This window comes from Macaca thibetana, chromosome 10 (assembly GCF_024542745.1).
Source record: "Macaca thibetana thibetana isolate TM-01 chromosome 10, ASM2454274v1, whole genome shotgun sequence".
NCBI lineage: Eukaryota > Metazoa > Chordata > Mammalia > Primates > Cercopithecidae > Macaca > Macaca thibetana.
The window spans coordinates 70,233,616-70,248,984 of record NC_065587.1 but is presented as its reverse complement, the minus strand read 5'-3'; the positions used below and the strand labels follow the sequence as shown (position 1 = coordinate 70,248,984).

General features: G+C 46.2%; 2 protein-coding genes and 1 pseudogene across 3 annotated transcripts in view; all 3 read left to right on the top strand.

Annotated features, from left to right (window-relative positions):
• The window catches only part of LOC126929101 (signal-regulatory protein beta-1-like), an 81,408-nt pseudogene extending 70,513 nt beyond the window's left edge, over nt 1–10,895 (top strand).
• NSFL1C (NSFL1 cofactor) overlaps nt 1–15,369 on the top strand; it is a 401,445-nt gene that overhangs the window by 201,782 nt on the left and 184,294 nt on the right. The window lies entirely within an intron of this gene.
• The window catches only part of LOC126929099 (signal-regulatory protein gamma), a 133,406-nt gene that overhangs the window by 104,510 nt on the left and 13,527 nt on the right, over nt 1–15,369 (top strand). Inside the window, exon 6 of one of the 2 annotated variants that reach the window (XM_050745193.1) lies at nt 11,401–11,422. The exons of the other annotated variant lie outside the window; for it this stretch is intronic. The gene's annotated coding sequence lies outside the window, so the exon portion shown is untranslated. Of the gene's footprint in view, nt 1–11,400; nt 11,423–15,369 lie in introns of those variants that run through there. 2 annotated transcript variants of the gene reach the window in all.

Below are 15,369 nucleotides of genomic sequence, written 5' to 3'. Positions count from 1 at the left end.
TCGAACTCCTGACCTCAGGTGATCCATCTGCCTTTGCCTCCCAAAGTGCTAGGATTAAAGGCATGAGCCATCATGCCCGGCCCCACTTCAAACACTTTTAAGACAGTGGTTTTAACATCTGGCTGTAGCATCAGGGTGGACACAATATATAAGAAAGTTCCTTACAAGAAGGAGGAAGGAGATTAATTCTTAGAGAAGGACTTGTGAGGATGCAAGCAAGAGGTTAGAGTGATGGGAAGATGTAACTGTGAGAAAGGAATGTGGGCAGCCTCTGAAATTTGGAAAGACAAAAAACAGAGCCTCCAGAAGACACATAGCTTTACTAACAGTTTTTTTTTAAATGTGTATATGTAAAGCGTAAAACATGATGCTTTCATGTACATGTGTGTACATGAAAATGTACATTGCCCAGTAATGACTGAAATCAGCTCCTCGTAACCCTTCAACTTAGACACGGAAGGTGACTTTATCCTGATTGTGCAGATAATATTGGTAAAGACACTGAAGTTTCCAGGTGGTGCCTCCCCAGCCCAGGCAGTCACAGCCAGTGGTGGCTCAGGTGGTGCCTCCCCAGCCCAGGCAGTCACAGCCAGTGGTGGCTCAGGTGTGACTCAGATCTGCTAACTCCTAGTAAAGTGCTCACTCCTCTTTGCTATGCTCTCAGCCTAAATGATGAGCTAGATGAGAAAGGAGGGAGGTGGGGAAGGGGGCCAGGAAGCAGCAGCTGTGCCAGAGTTTCCTTGTAACCAGTGCTATGAGGGAGGAGCCCTTTGCTACCTCCTTTAAAGATGAGGACACTGAGGATCAGAGAGAACTGACTTTTGAACAGGTCAGGGAGCCAAGGTTCTAACCCCTCAGTCTGACTCACAGCCCTTGTCTCTGCAACACTCAGCTGTGATTTTTCAAGTGTGGAGAAATGCTCCAACCTTCTCTTTCTAAATTCTTGCATTGTTCAGTTCTACAGCACAAAGTGTTCAAAACAAAACAATAACCCTGTAGGGATAGGAGGGGTTGGCTTTACACTCCCATCAGAAAGGTCCTGCAGGTGTCTCATGATATGCCAAGCCAGTTCCTAAAGCACAGGTCTCAGCACAGGTGAAGCATTTAGGATTCTCCCCCCGTATTGTGCTGTTTCTCCTTCACTCAGCAGCATCCGTTGAGCACAGTCAAGCCTCCTGCGGCCCAGCAGAGCATATACCTGCCCGCTCATGGCGCTGAGGACTAAGAATGAGGAGATGAGGCATTTCCTAGAGAGTGTTTGGCGCCCATGTGAGCAAGAGTTTAAGTTCTTCCCTCCGGCTGTCAGGAGCCCACTGTCTTTTGTTTATGGCTGCAGGGTAAGCAGGCCTGGGCACCCAGGAGGGAGGCTTCTCCCTAACATTGCATGACGTCTAGAATCTCAAGGGGACAATTGAGGTGGCAGTCAGTGTTGGGGCTGAAGAAGTTAAAACACTTGTTCTGTTAATGGACATAAGTGCTTAGGGGGACACAGGAAATGCCCACTGGGACACATGGAGGATGAGGAGACAGTGCCTTCATTTTGTTCAGCCTCAGTTTCCTCATCTGTAGAATGGAGACAATCATGGACTCCTTTAGGAAAGTGGTAAGGTTAAGGTTCTCTCTGTAAATCACCTAGCACACTAGGTGCTAGAGCCTACAGCACCCCCAAAGTGAGGTGTTATTTCAAGATCATGTGATCTTGAGCCAGTCTTGCCTTCCCTTGAGTCCTTGGGTTCCCCATCGGTGCGATGCTGATTATCATGGCCCCGTTCCGGGTTCTGTGAGGATTGCAGAGGATGTGCACAGAGCCCCAATGGTGGTGGTGTTCAGGTTATCACTGAGCTTCTGCAGAACGATGGTTAGGAGAGCATGGGCAGTATCCCAGCTGCCTGGGCCTCTTCCCGGCTCTGACTCTTCCTGGCTCTGCCACCTGGGACAAGGCACTTTGCCACCATAGGCCTCGATGTCCTCACCCTTTGATGGTAACGCTGACCTCACAGACTGGGCAGGGTCTGAAGGAGTGAAATCGTGTTAAATGCTTAGGGCATCAACAAGCACACAGTAAATGCTCAATAAATGTGAGCTTGTTAGGGTGAAGCTGTGTGACCTCAGACAGGTCAGGGCATCACTAGGCCCCAAGTATAAATGGGGTTTGGGTTGGGGTCCAGTGGCTTTCAACCTTGGCTGCTCATTACAATCTCTGGGAAAACTCTCAAAAAAAAAATTAACAAAGCTGGACCCAGGATCTCCCTAAAAATGCCAGTTTAATTGGTCTAACGTGGGCCTGGCATCTAAAGTTCTGAATGGCTCCAGAAGATTCTCACACACAGCCCCCTAGCAAAAGCGGTGCCCCAGGCTTTGGGGCTTTGAGAACAGCTTTTTGGGCCATGGGTGCTTCAAAACAGACATGCTGGGAACATTCGGGGAGGCCCCAGAAGCCTGGACAGGACCCCTCCCGTGCTACTGGCCTCAGGGCCCAAGATAGGAGACTGGGACAAAGCCTCACTCAGATGCAGCCTCAGTGCTGGGGAACCTTCTGTCTTGAAAACGTTTGTATCTAAGCAGGTGCTGGAGGCCCAGCAAATCCTCACTCCTCGGCCCCGGAAGCCTCCCTCCCTCAGCACTCCCAGATGTCACTGAGGTATCTTTTCCCTCCTTCTTCCAAAATGCTTCCAGCTTCACCTGCGATCTTACTTGAAAGCCAGTTCACCAAACATGGTGGTTGCTGCTCCTTTTATCATTTGGGTTTTTCTGGCAGCTGCAGTGAGTAGGGTTTGAGCCTTTCCTTGGTGTTTCTGCTCCTCTTTGTTCTGTCGCCTGAAGAACAGCTATGCAGCTCCAGTAGCAGTAATCACCAAACCTCATGATTACAGTCACAGGGGTTATTTATTAGGCACCTACTACATGCCAGGCTATGCACTTGCATTTACCCTAGCTCATCTTCCCAGGATGGGGTTTCTATCTACTTCTAGGCCTTGGACACCAAGAATCCTCTCAGAGTCTCGCCCTACACAAGGGCTCACATGAGGACCCCCTCTAAGAAATGGAGGGAGGATTAAAGTGCTGAGAGGTACAGAGAGAGCAGCCAGTGTCAGGCGGCCAAGAAGCCCTCAATAAATGGTAACTGAAGACAGCCTCTCAGCCCTCTAGGGACACCCATGCTGCTGGTGTCTCAAAGACTTGACATCTTCAAGTGACACCCTCCTTACTGTGCTCTCAAAATATTTCACGCATATTAGGGAGCAACATAATATTGGCAAAGGCAAACATGTGTAATATGTGCTTTCTAAGACGACGGCAGAAGGTTCAAGGAAATAATTAGCAATTTGCAGACACCCTTAAAACTCATCTACAGGGAGAAACCGCCTCATTGTTCTGATTCTCCAGTGTGTTTGCTTTCAGGGCCCAGAATTGGTTTCTGCCTGTTGGTGTGGCCTGGGTCTTTGTCTCTTGTAATTAATTAATGATGAAAAAATTAATCAGCTTTGGCTTTCTTAGTACTCAGTGATCCTTGTTTTTGACCCAAACCTGACCTAACTGAAGATCCGGATGCCGAAAACAAATTTCCTATTTTCAAATGTAGGACTTGCAGCAGGTTAGAGCTACTAACAACAACAACAACAACAATAATGGTTAGGAAGGCCAAAGGAAAGAGCATTTATTGGAAAAATAAAGAGGTGCAATTTGAATACACTGAGTCAGCAAAACCCTGAATAGTGTCCCGTATGGAAACGCAGGAAAAGCTTTTTATAGGGGATTTTCACAAAAGGTTGTTTTTGGAAACAGTTCATTAGCTGGTCAAAAATCCTAAACTACAAACTGTTCTCATTGGTTATTTAATTAAAGTACTCCAGGTGAGAGAGATCAAAATCCCAAGGACCCTGGCTTCAATTGTTATCCAGGTCTACGGCAACATACTGTGGCTTGACCTTTAGCAGGTGTCATTCTAATGCTCTTACAAACTGCGGGCTCTACGTTAAAGCTTTATCCTTAATTAATGCCTTTTATGTGACAGAATGAAATATTTGTGAAAAGAATAAAAATATGGAACGATTCATATTTGTATAACACCCAAAGAGAGACCTCTGTGTATCTGTAAAGTCTGGGTTAAAGATAGATCTGTCTTTAATTTCGAGAAGCATCTTCTGTGTTTGATCCAGAGCAAAACTGCTTCCATCACCCCATTTAATCCTGGCGACATCCCAGGAAGTAGAAATGCCGTCCTCCTGTTTTGCAGATGAGGAACTGGGTGTGCCAGGCCACCCTTCTCCTGGGCGGAGCAGCCTGGCTGCAGCTCTCACGGTGGTGCCACTTTGCCATTGATCCCTGTATTGGCTTCTATAAATGCCCTCTCTGAGGCTGGTGAGCTCTCCGGGGGAGGCCAGCTAGGACTAGTTATTAACAAGGAGGGAGACCAGTCAGTAATTTTGTTCCTATGCCCAGATTGGTGGAAGTCACCCTGTGTGGAGAGGACTTTGAACTCAGCCTGGACTTCCCTCTGGGACCTGCCCCTACTCACTGTCTGACCACGGGCTGGTTCTCACCTCTCAGAGCTGTTGTGTCCTGATCTGTAAATTAAGAAAAGGAGACTGCCTTCCCGACATTATTAGAAAGATTAAAAACGAACGTCTCAGAAGGTTCTTAACGTGTCACACGCTTATCGTTAGTGATGGTCATCTCAGATATGTCTCCTATTTATCGATGCTCCTTTTGTAACCAAACCCTCTGCCCCCATGGTATCCGGCCCCACAGCGAGGGCCACACCTGAGCACACAGTGAGCTTCACCTGCGAGTCCCACGGCTCCTCCCCCAGAGACATCAGCCTGAAATGCTTCAAAAATGGGAATGAGCTCTCAGACTTCCAGACCAACTTGGATGCTGCAGGACACAGTGTGCCCTACAGCACCCACAGCATAGCCAGGGTGGTGCTGATCCCCATTGATGTTCCCTCTCAAGTCATCTGTGAGATAGCCCAGGTCACCTTGTAGAGGGACTTTCTTTGTGGGACTGCCAACTTGTCTGAGGCCACCCGATGTAGAGGAACCTCACACCCACCCCAAGCCCACACCTGGCTGCCAAGCCCACTCCCCTCTCCACAGGCTACTGCTCTAGATCTTGAAGGGCCTGGAATCTAATCTCTGATGATGCTGCCCACTTGCCATGCACCTAGGTGTACTGGTCACTTACTATCATTTAAATGGCAGCTGTCAGGGGACCACCAACTGTGTGCCAAGCTCTGTAGCTAGAGAGTTTCATTTATTTCACCAAGAGCAACTACAATTAGTGAGCACCTACTAGGAGCCAAATCCCTATGTGCTTGGTGATTTCACTGATTTTGCTACAGTTCTTACCTTCCAACTGTATGCCAGGGGTGGTGCTTGTAGATTTCACTCATTCTTAGCCTAGTAGGAGCTACCAGTCCTTCAGCACCTACTGTGTGCCAGGCACTGTGCTTAGTAATTTCACTCATATGCAGAGCGCCCTCATTGTCTGAGCACGTGCTGCCTGCCTAGCACTGTCCTGGTGATGCCCTTATCGTGGTGGTGGGAGCTACATTATGGAGCCCTCCCTGTGATCTGTCTGTGCCACAAGGTCACAGCTTCTGCCCTGTGCTGTTGCAGTTCCACCCACCTCGGAGGTTACTCAACAGCCCATGAGGGCAGAGAACCAGGTGAACATCACCTGCCAGGTGAGCAACTTCTACCCCCAGAGACTCCTGTTGACCTGGTTGGAGAATGGAAATGTGTCTCAGACAGAAACAGCTTCGACCCTCACAGAGAACAAGGATGGTACCTACAACTGGACGAGCTGGCTCCTGGTGAACACCTGTGCCCACAGGGACGATGTGGTACTCACCTGTCAGGTGGAGCATGATGGGCAGCCAGTGGTCAGCAAAAGCCATACCCTGGAGATCTCAGCGCACCAGAAGGAGCAGGACTCAGATGTCACCCATGGTGTGATTACTTCCCATTTTTAAATTTTGTCTTTTTCTTTAATGTTAAAAGCAATATTCATGCTTGTCATAAAATAAGCTAGAAGTCTATAAATATAAAGTAAAATTTTAAGGTCAGCTTCATGCCCCCAAATCCTACACTCCATAGGTCACCACTACTTAGAAGGTTCAAGGTAGCAATTGGCAATTTGCAAACACCCTTAAGACCCATCTACAAGGAGAAACTGTGCGTCAAGAGTTTGACGCACAACTTAATCGATCTTTCGGCATAAATATACATTAAAGGAAAAAGGAGAGACGGAGGCGATGCATATGTCTATGAAGTCCTGTGTTTCACCTTCTTCTGCATGTCTCATCAGTGTACCGCCTTCCCCTTTACACTTTCTAACCTCTACCTTGTCTCTGTTCTATTCTAAACTTTTCCATCTGCATCTGTGACCTCACCCAGCAGTCTCCGGCATCTGCTGTATAAATTTCAGAAAGACAAGTGAAGCTGAAACCTGGAGCAGGCCCCCAGGTGACCTGGTCACAGCACAGGCCTCTTCTGTGTTCTGATGGTGATATTTGACCAACAATAATCCCAGTCACTCTGCGCATGGACCATGTGCAAATTCCTGTTCATCTCTGATCTCCTTTCCTGCTTCAAACACCCAGTGACTTTGGAGTTTTACCAAAGGGGAAACCAGGACTCAGGAAGTGATGAGGGATGATGTTGAAGACTTCTGGCCATTACATCAGGTTATTGGTCCAAACTAATGATGGTAAATCTAGTCCCTGAGGACAGGCTCACTACCAAGCTATAATATGAATTTGTGCTAATTAGAGAAACTCTCCCCTTCTGCTGGGCTTTGTCCCAAGGACCCGAATTTGGCCAATGTTTACCCTCTCTATAACCAAAAAATGTCTTATTTCCCTCTCATATAATACCAGGAGGGGGACCCTCTCCTCTAGTCGAATGACAATCTTTGAGTGCTTTGACCCAAATATCTCCTCCCACTTCTCAGGGTCCCACAACTTGCCCTTCAGGGCCCAACCCCAGCAAAGAAGCCATTGAGGCTGACATTCATCCTCCTTTGTGATTCTACTACTCTTCCAATGATGGCCGGGGCCCAATTTTCTATTCTTTCTGCCCTGAGGCTCCAGAAAATAAGAATAAGGACTCAGGTTCCTTCCAAAACACCCTGTGATGTTTGCATCATCTCCTGGGTCAGTGCTGAGTCACTGATTTGTTCATGTCCCTGCCTGCTGGAAGAGTAAAGACAGGACATAGAGGAGAAAAAAAGTCCTCAATCATCAGAGGTGTGTGGAAGGTGCATAGTCACATCCGCAGAAAACTTGCTCACACATGCACCTGCCAATGTCCCCAGTCATCAGAGATGTGTGGAAGGTGCAGTCACGTCCGCTGAAAATTTGCTCACGCATGCACCTGCCAATGTCCCCAGTCATCAGAGATGTGCGGAAGGTGCAGTCACGTCCGCTGAAAATTTGCTCACGCATGCACCTGCAGTTGCACATTGAGTGATCATGTGATCAAGGACATTTTTCACAAAACCAATGTCATTGTCTAATTAAATTTTAAGCATTTAAATTACTGTTTCATAAAGTTATTAAAATAATTTCCTCATGTTATCTAAAATGGAGCATGCATTCAAATTTTACCAAAATTTTTTAGATCCGTTTCCCTGTGTATTAAATTTGGTTTTAATTTCCCTTTAAATGTTTGCATTTTCCTATGAAAGATCTGGGCCTCGGGAATATTTTTGGATATTTTATAATCATAGATACAATGTCATTAATAGCTTAGGGGTATTCACATTTTTCATTTTCTATTGAGTGAGTCCTGGTAAGTTGTGTTTTGAATAATTTGTGGTCCATTTTACCTAAGTTGTCACATTTATGTGTGTAGAGTTGTTCACAATATCCTCTTATAACCCTTTTGGTGTCTGCAGGGTCTGCAATGGTATCCCACATCTCATCCTGATACTGAAAATGTGCAATTTCTCTTTTCTTTTTCATCAGTCATGCTAGAGTGTTTTCCCATTTTATTGGTGTATTCAAAAGATCAACTCTGTTTCAGTGGGTTTTTGTATTGTTTTTATGTTTTCCGTTTTTTCAGTTTCATTGATTATCTGCTCTCTTCTCTTTCTTTTTTTTTTTTAATTACTATCACCTGTGTGCTTTGGGTTTACTTTGCCCTACTTTTTGTAGTTTCTTGAAGTGGGGTTTATATTTATTGACTTGAGACTTCCTCTTTTCTATGTCCTGCCTTCATGACTTTCTGTGGCTGGGGGCTGGTATCTGGGGGTAGAGTCCCTGGTGTCTGACTGCTGGGCTGTTCCTCAGTCCTTAGGTTCTTAACCTTGCTCTTCCACCTTGGAAGTTCTCCTATGCCTGCTCCTCATGATATTTCTTGGGTTCACAGTTGTACTTCTTAAGGAGGCACAGGATGAGATGATTCTGTACCATCTGGACAAGGTTGAATCTTTTCTTAGACTTTGATCCACCCACTGGCGCTCAGACCAGGGCTGCCATTTTTGGGTGCTTTCAGTGTGTCTGACATAGCATCCTGGCTCATATAGTGAGTCTGGAAATGCATTTTAGGTTGTCTAGGCTGGCGGGCAAACTGCCTGATGCCTTCTGTGATGTGCTGCATCAGTGGCATGGGAGCCTAGTGAGAGACTGTGCACTAGGGTTACGTGAGTGTTCCCTTTTGACTCACAGTCACTTTGCAGTTTGGCCTTCTCTCTTCAAGTAATATTTACAGCCTGGATTGTGTAGAGTTTACTTTTCCTTTTTTGTTTCTTCTTTTGGCTTGGGGAGGATATTTATAGAGACAAGTAGCTGTGCTACTGCAACTGTCCCCAGCAACTCCGAAGTTAACTGACAATCTTTGAGTGCTTTGACCCAAATGTCTCCTCCCACATCTCAGGGTCCCACAACTTCCTCATCAGGGCCCTACCCCAGCATAGCAGCCATTGAAACTGAGATTCATCCTCTTCTGTGATTCTGCTACTCTTCTATGATGCCCAGGACCCGATCCTCTATTCCTTCTGCCCTGTGGCTCCAAAAAATAAGAATCTACAGTGCTGCCAAGAAGTCCTCTGGCTTCAGCACTGAACCTTAACTGATGATGAATCACTCTTATCTTCTCATTGTCTTTCTCACAAGGATTGATGCCCAGCAACAGCTGACACCTTAGTTCTTATAACTACCATCTCCCAATCTGTTTTCAAAAGACTGATGGCAAGGAATTTCCTTCCTATGGTTACACTATCCCAGTTTACTGCCAGTGAAAATGTTATCAATTGCAACACAACAGCAAGTCAGGGCTTGTCCAGCTCCACTCACCACCAGCCTTGGGGTCCTCATTACCAGCTGATGAGGAATCAAATTGCACACACAGTTATATTTTACAGTCTGCTTTCCAAACCACTTCCCAAGGTCAGTTTCTCTGGGAGGCCAACTGGGGATGGATAAAGGAATGCAGGAAGCATCCTAGAGTGCTGTCGGGGTCAACATGCCTCAGGGAATGAGGAGGCAGGAACGTAGGAGGAGGGAGGTGCTGAGCCACAGTGCAGGCAGGACAAACACGGAGCTGCTCCTGCAGAGAGGCCAAAGGCTGGAGGGTCCTGTAGAGTTGTTTTAAATTGAGGGGAGGGGCTGGCCCTTCATATTCCCAATACAGTCTATCTCTCATGTGTGCTGCCCTCTAGAAGAAGTAAACTTGGGCAATGCAACTCTCCTTAAGGGAGAGAAAGCCTCAGAGAGCCACCCAGCTGAGAACAGTCAGCCTGCAACACTCCAGCAGTCGCAGTTGCTGAGGTCTCCATTTCTCGCTTAAGGACCCACCAGCACCATTTATATATATATATAAAATTAATACCTTTATTTGTTGCTTTTAACATCCAAATCCCTTTACTTAAAAAATGCAAACAGTCCAACCATGTGCTTCTGTAGATCTGACTCTCTGTGTCCAACAGAAAGATTTCAGATGACATCTGCACTGGAGTTGAGGTGGGGTAGATGATGTCTGAGGCCCTCCCAAGCATAAGGCCCTTTCCCTGACTCACTAGGGAATTTTCCAGCCAGCAGGTTTCATTGGGTCTTGTCCCTGGAGGGCTCCCTGAGATCATGAGAATATGGAGTCATCCCCGTACCCCTGAGGCTAAGAAGGGCAGCATGCAACTCTCTCACTCTGAATCCATTCTCATACCACCTGCCCACCCTTTCCTAATCATTCTTATGACCCTGGGGTGTTGGACTTGTTTTGGACCCAGGAGTCACCCTTGGGGACATAATGATGGGCTCCCCTAGGTTTGGATCCCACTAATCTCCGGGCACTCCCTAAACTCTCTGGCCTCAGTTTCCCCATCAGAATGGAATAATAATCCCTGCCTCACAGGCTTGTGAGGATCAAGTGAGGAATCCAGTTGCCGTATGTATGAACACCTGAGTACACATTCTCTCCACCTTTTCCCTCCAGGAGGATAAGCTGACAGCCTGGGACAGAGTGAGTGAGAATGAGGATCCACTTTCCCTGGCCTTTGCTTTCGGCTGGAGTCAGGGAAGCCAGAGCAGGATGCAAGTTCAAAAGCCTCAGAGCACTGATGGGCCCAAGTAGCCTCAGATGGGGTAAGTGCAGGCCCCTGAGATGAGCTCCCAGGTGGCTCCTCTCATGGCTCCTCCTCTTCCCTGATTTCCAGGCCTGGCGCTGGCTCCTACTGCTCCACTTCTCATAGCTCTCCTCCTGGGCTCCAAGGTGCTACTGGTGGTTGGTGTCTCTGCCATCTACATTTGCTGGAAACAGAAGGCCTGACTGTAAGTGTGGGAGAGGGAGGACTGACCAAGGGCTGCCCAGAAGGGCAAGGCCAGTGGGAGGGCCCAGCTCACTTGCCATGCAGCTTCAGGGTCAGTGAAGTTTACAGAAGGTGACAGGGCTCCCTCAGGATACTCAGGAGTCTCAGGGAACCCTGTATGGGGCTCCCAACCCCAGGAGGTGGGCAGGAGGTGAGATGTCTCAAGGGTGTTACAGGAGGTGGGATGCTCAATGGGGTTCAAAAGTATCCCCAGTGCCGTAGGAGCCCCATGGAGGAGGTGGACAGAGGGGTCTAAGCGAGGGACAACTGAGTGGGTGGTCCCTTCCAGGCCACTGCTGGGACTCCAGGGGGTCAAAGGACTCCCTACTGTAGAGTAATGTTGAAAAAACCCTGATGGGTTGCTCTGAGGGCTGCTCTTGCTCTGACTCTGTGTGCCTGAGTGGAAGGGAAGGGGGAGGGAGCATCACGACTTGGGAGGAGGGCTGAGCTGGCAGAGTCCTATCTCAGGCCTGCCTGTCCACCCACAACAGGCATCCCAAGAGGATACCAGCACCAGGGACATATCAGGCTCTCAGGAAACATTTCTTGAATGATGAGCAGTTGACTAAATGTGGATGTGTGTTCCCACAGCTCCTTCCTTCCTCCCCTGCCATGTGGGACCCTCAGTTTCTGCTGCCTTTTTCCTTTCTTGAGAGGCTCAGCCTGAGAGAAGGAGCCAGCAAGAACCTTCTCTAGACTCAGCTCCAAACACCTCCAATCCCAGGACGTCTGCCTGCCCACAGGCTCCCGTTGCTCCTTCACAAGACCATGATGCCCCAGAGCAGGGTCTCCATTAATGGAGACCTGAGCAGGGGCCATGGGATTGGGCTCTGGGCACTGACTCACGGCACCTGCCTAAAATGTGAGAAACATGCCCAATCTAAACACACCAGGACTCCTCCTATCCATCACCTTTGGACAGGCCGTAAACCACAGATTCTTTCCAGGCTCTCAGGAGTTATCCCATCTTCCAGATTCCTGCCCACTCCAACTCCCCAGCCTTGTTGAAGTTCTCTGTTGCCTCTTGAATACACATGAATCCTTATACTGTTTTTAAGAAAAAAAAAAATGATTCTCCTTTCTCTTTGTCCAAGAGTCCTTCCCCTCACACCCAAAGAGAAAGAAGCTCTCTTCTCTCTCTGTGATAGGGACAGTATTTCTTCTAGCATCCTGCAGTCTTCCCAGCCCTGCTGCTCGTGGTAGAAATGCTGCCACAGTCCAATATCGAGGAGTCCTCCTTGACTACCCTTTACAACTCGTATTCAGCTCTGCCCCAAAATGCTTATGTCCACTTCTGTGAGATGGTAAATGTTTAACAACAGACTTCGTGAAAGGGAAAAACCAAAAACTGTTCTGTAGTGCTTGCCAATTTCTGTAGTGCGATAGCCCCCAACATGGCCATTTTCAAGCTACCAACAGTTAAACAACCAGATTGCAAAATTCCTGAAATTTAACAATTGCTTTTCGGCTCCAGTCCAAGCCTGCTGCTGGACACCTCTGAGTTACATTCCTAATTTGCACACTTCCACCTCCACCACCAGTCCCTGTGCCAGCCAGCATCATCGCTTTGGGGACCACTCCTCTGGCTTTCATTTTTCAGCCACAGCAATTCTTAGGAAAGATCAAATCACATCACTTCTCTGCTTCTTCCTCAACACAGGTGCATGGCTCCCACTCTCCCTCCTTCAAGTCTCTGCTCAATGTCACTTTATGAAAGGCACGTGGTGTAAACTACCCTGTAGAAAATATCATTTCTTTTCTCCCAGCATTCCAATTTCTCTAATCCTAATTAATTTTTAGCCCTTATTTCCATAAGTATTATACTGAATACAGGTAACCCTCACTTTTCATGGCAGTGCAAGATTGCAAAAATGACTGTGCAACCTGAAACCCAGGAAAGTAGTCTCCATATCCAATCAGGAAAACAATGATCATTCTGTGACCTTTACCATTTTTTGTCAAAATGTTAGAAACTCACACTCCCAGTTAGAAATGCAGAGGACAACCAAAATATAGCGAAATAAATATTCATTTGTGTACTGCAATTCAAAGCATTAGAAACATTGAGAGTTCAAGTGTTGTTTCTTTGTGAAAATGTATCAAGAGTAGTTGGAAGAGTGCTTGCCCTTTTCTTGTATATTTCTGATATGGAATGATATGGTTTGTCTCCATGTTCCCACCCAAATGTCCTCTGGAATTATAATCTGTGTGTGCTGTGGGAGGAGCCTGGTAAGAGGTAATTGAATCATGGGGTCAGACTTCCCCCTTGCTGTTTTTGTGATAGTAAGTTCTCGTGAGATCTCAGTGCGTTCTCACGAGATCTGGTTTTTTAAAGTGTGTGGCATTTTCCCCTTCACTCTCTCTCTGTCTCTCTCCTGCCACCATGTGGAGAAACTCCCTGCTTCCTTTTCTCCTTCCACCATGATTGTAAGTTTCCTGAGGCCTCCCATTCATGCTTCCTGTTAAGCGTGTGGAACTGTGAGTCCATGAAACATTGAAGTTGAAAGTGACAATTTACAGTATCTGCTGGAAGAAACTTCTAAGCAGCAAAGCATTCCAAAAGTGAGCTGGCTGCTTCTAACAGCCTAATTCGTATATGTAAGCACAGAAATGACTTGAAACTCGAACTTATATTTAAAAGGGAAGCAAAGCATACAAGTTTGGAAAATTTGCAGCCTGGCCATGTGGTAGAAAAGAAAAGCCCATTTTCAGGAGAGGAATTCAAGCAGGCTGTGAAAATAGCATAAATAAAAAGAAGCCTAATGCTAATATCCAAAACAATGGGAAAAGGCTTCAAAGGCATTTCAGAGACCCTCTCATTACAGGCACAGGGGCCTAGAATGGAACAATGGTTTTTAGGGCCTTGCCTAGGACCCACTGCTCTGTGCAGCCTTGGGACATGGCTCACTGCATCCTATTCACTCCAGCTCCAGCCTTGGCTCAAAGGGGCTCCAGTATATCTTGGGCTGTGGCTTCAGAGGGTGCCAGCCATGAGCCCTGGTGGCTCCATGTGGTGTTAAGTCTGCAGGTATGCAGAGTACTAGAGTTGAGGCTTGGGAACCTCTGCCTAGATATGTCAGAGAATATATGGAAAAGCCTAGATATCCAGGCAAAAGCCTGCTACAGGAGTGATTGTATTTTGCAATCTTATAAGGACATAATATTTGAAAGTGGGCAGGAGAAAATGTTGGAGGTAGCACCTGGTGGGAGGTGATTGGGTCTTTGGGTCACATTTCCCTCTTGGTTTTGTTCTCATGATACTGAGTGAGTTCTTATGATATCTGTTTGTTTAAAAGTGTGTGGCACCTCCTCACTCTCTCTTTCCCTCCTACTCTAGCCATATACCATATGCCCACTTCCCCTTCACCTTCTGCCATTTTTGTAAGTTTCCTGAGACCTCCAAGAAGCTGATACCAGCATTATGCTTCCTGTAAAGCCTCTGGAACCATGAGCCAATTAAACCTCTTTTCTTTATCAATTATCCAGTCTCAGGTATTTTATTATAATAATTATAGCAAGAATGGATTAATTCATCAACCTATTTATTTTTTAAACAACTTAGCACTAATTACATTTTTTCAAAATTCTCTGTTTTGTCACTTTTCTCAGATACCTGTTGTTACTTCATGCCTACCTATTCTTGTTTCATACATGACTGATGTTGTTTTATGGATTTACATTCCTTTTGTTATCTCTATACGGTTACTAAATATGCTAATGTTAAAAACCTCTTCATATTATTTTCTGAGATATTAGTCTTATTGCTGTTTTTGTTTTTGAGTTATTGTTCTTGAATTTATCATTTATCTTTCATGATGCCACTCTTGCCCACTTGTTTAGTGATTATTCCTTTCACTGTCATCTTTCCAGGAATAATACCCTGAGTGATCATGTGTTGTCAGCACTTTGTGGAACATGGCACCTATTCCAACATTGCTGTGGGGGCTGTTCCTAATTGAGATTATGGCTTCTTCTCTGCTTCCTTCCTGAGAGATGTCTCTCCCTTCTTGTGAGAGGTGTCATAGTACAACCATTAACAGTGAAGGCCATGGAGTATGACAACCTGTGTTCTAATTCTAAAAGCTGGGTGATGTTGAGCAAATTTATTATTGCCTATGTGCCTCAAGTTTCCTCACCGGTAAAAGAAAGTTAATGGTAGTGCTAATCTCATGGGGTCAGAGTAAGGAATTAATGAGGTAACTGGCATGAAATGCTTATTACAGTAACTGGAACACAGGACATCTGCAATAAACAATAGCTGCTACTACTCTTCATGTCATATAGAGACTAGTTTCTTGTTTTAAAGTGTAATTTGACATCGATTAACATGATTTTATTATTTTTATATTCACTTCTGTGGGTGTGGAACAGGAGGTGATGATTTCACCCTCTCCGCATCTGCCACATTGAAAAAGAAATTTGGATGGAAATGTAATGACGTTTAAATTTTCATTTGACAATTACTCGTGATGGATGAAGGACCGTAAACCTAGCCTGGGAAAGAGAGGTTTCCAGACAGGTCTTTCTTAGTCATAGATGAAGGAGGAGAAACCATTTCTC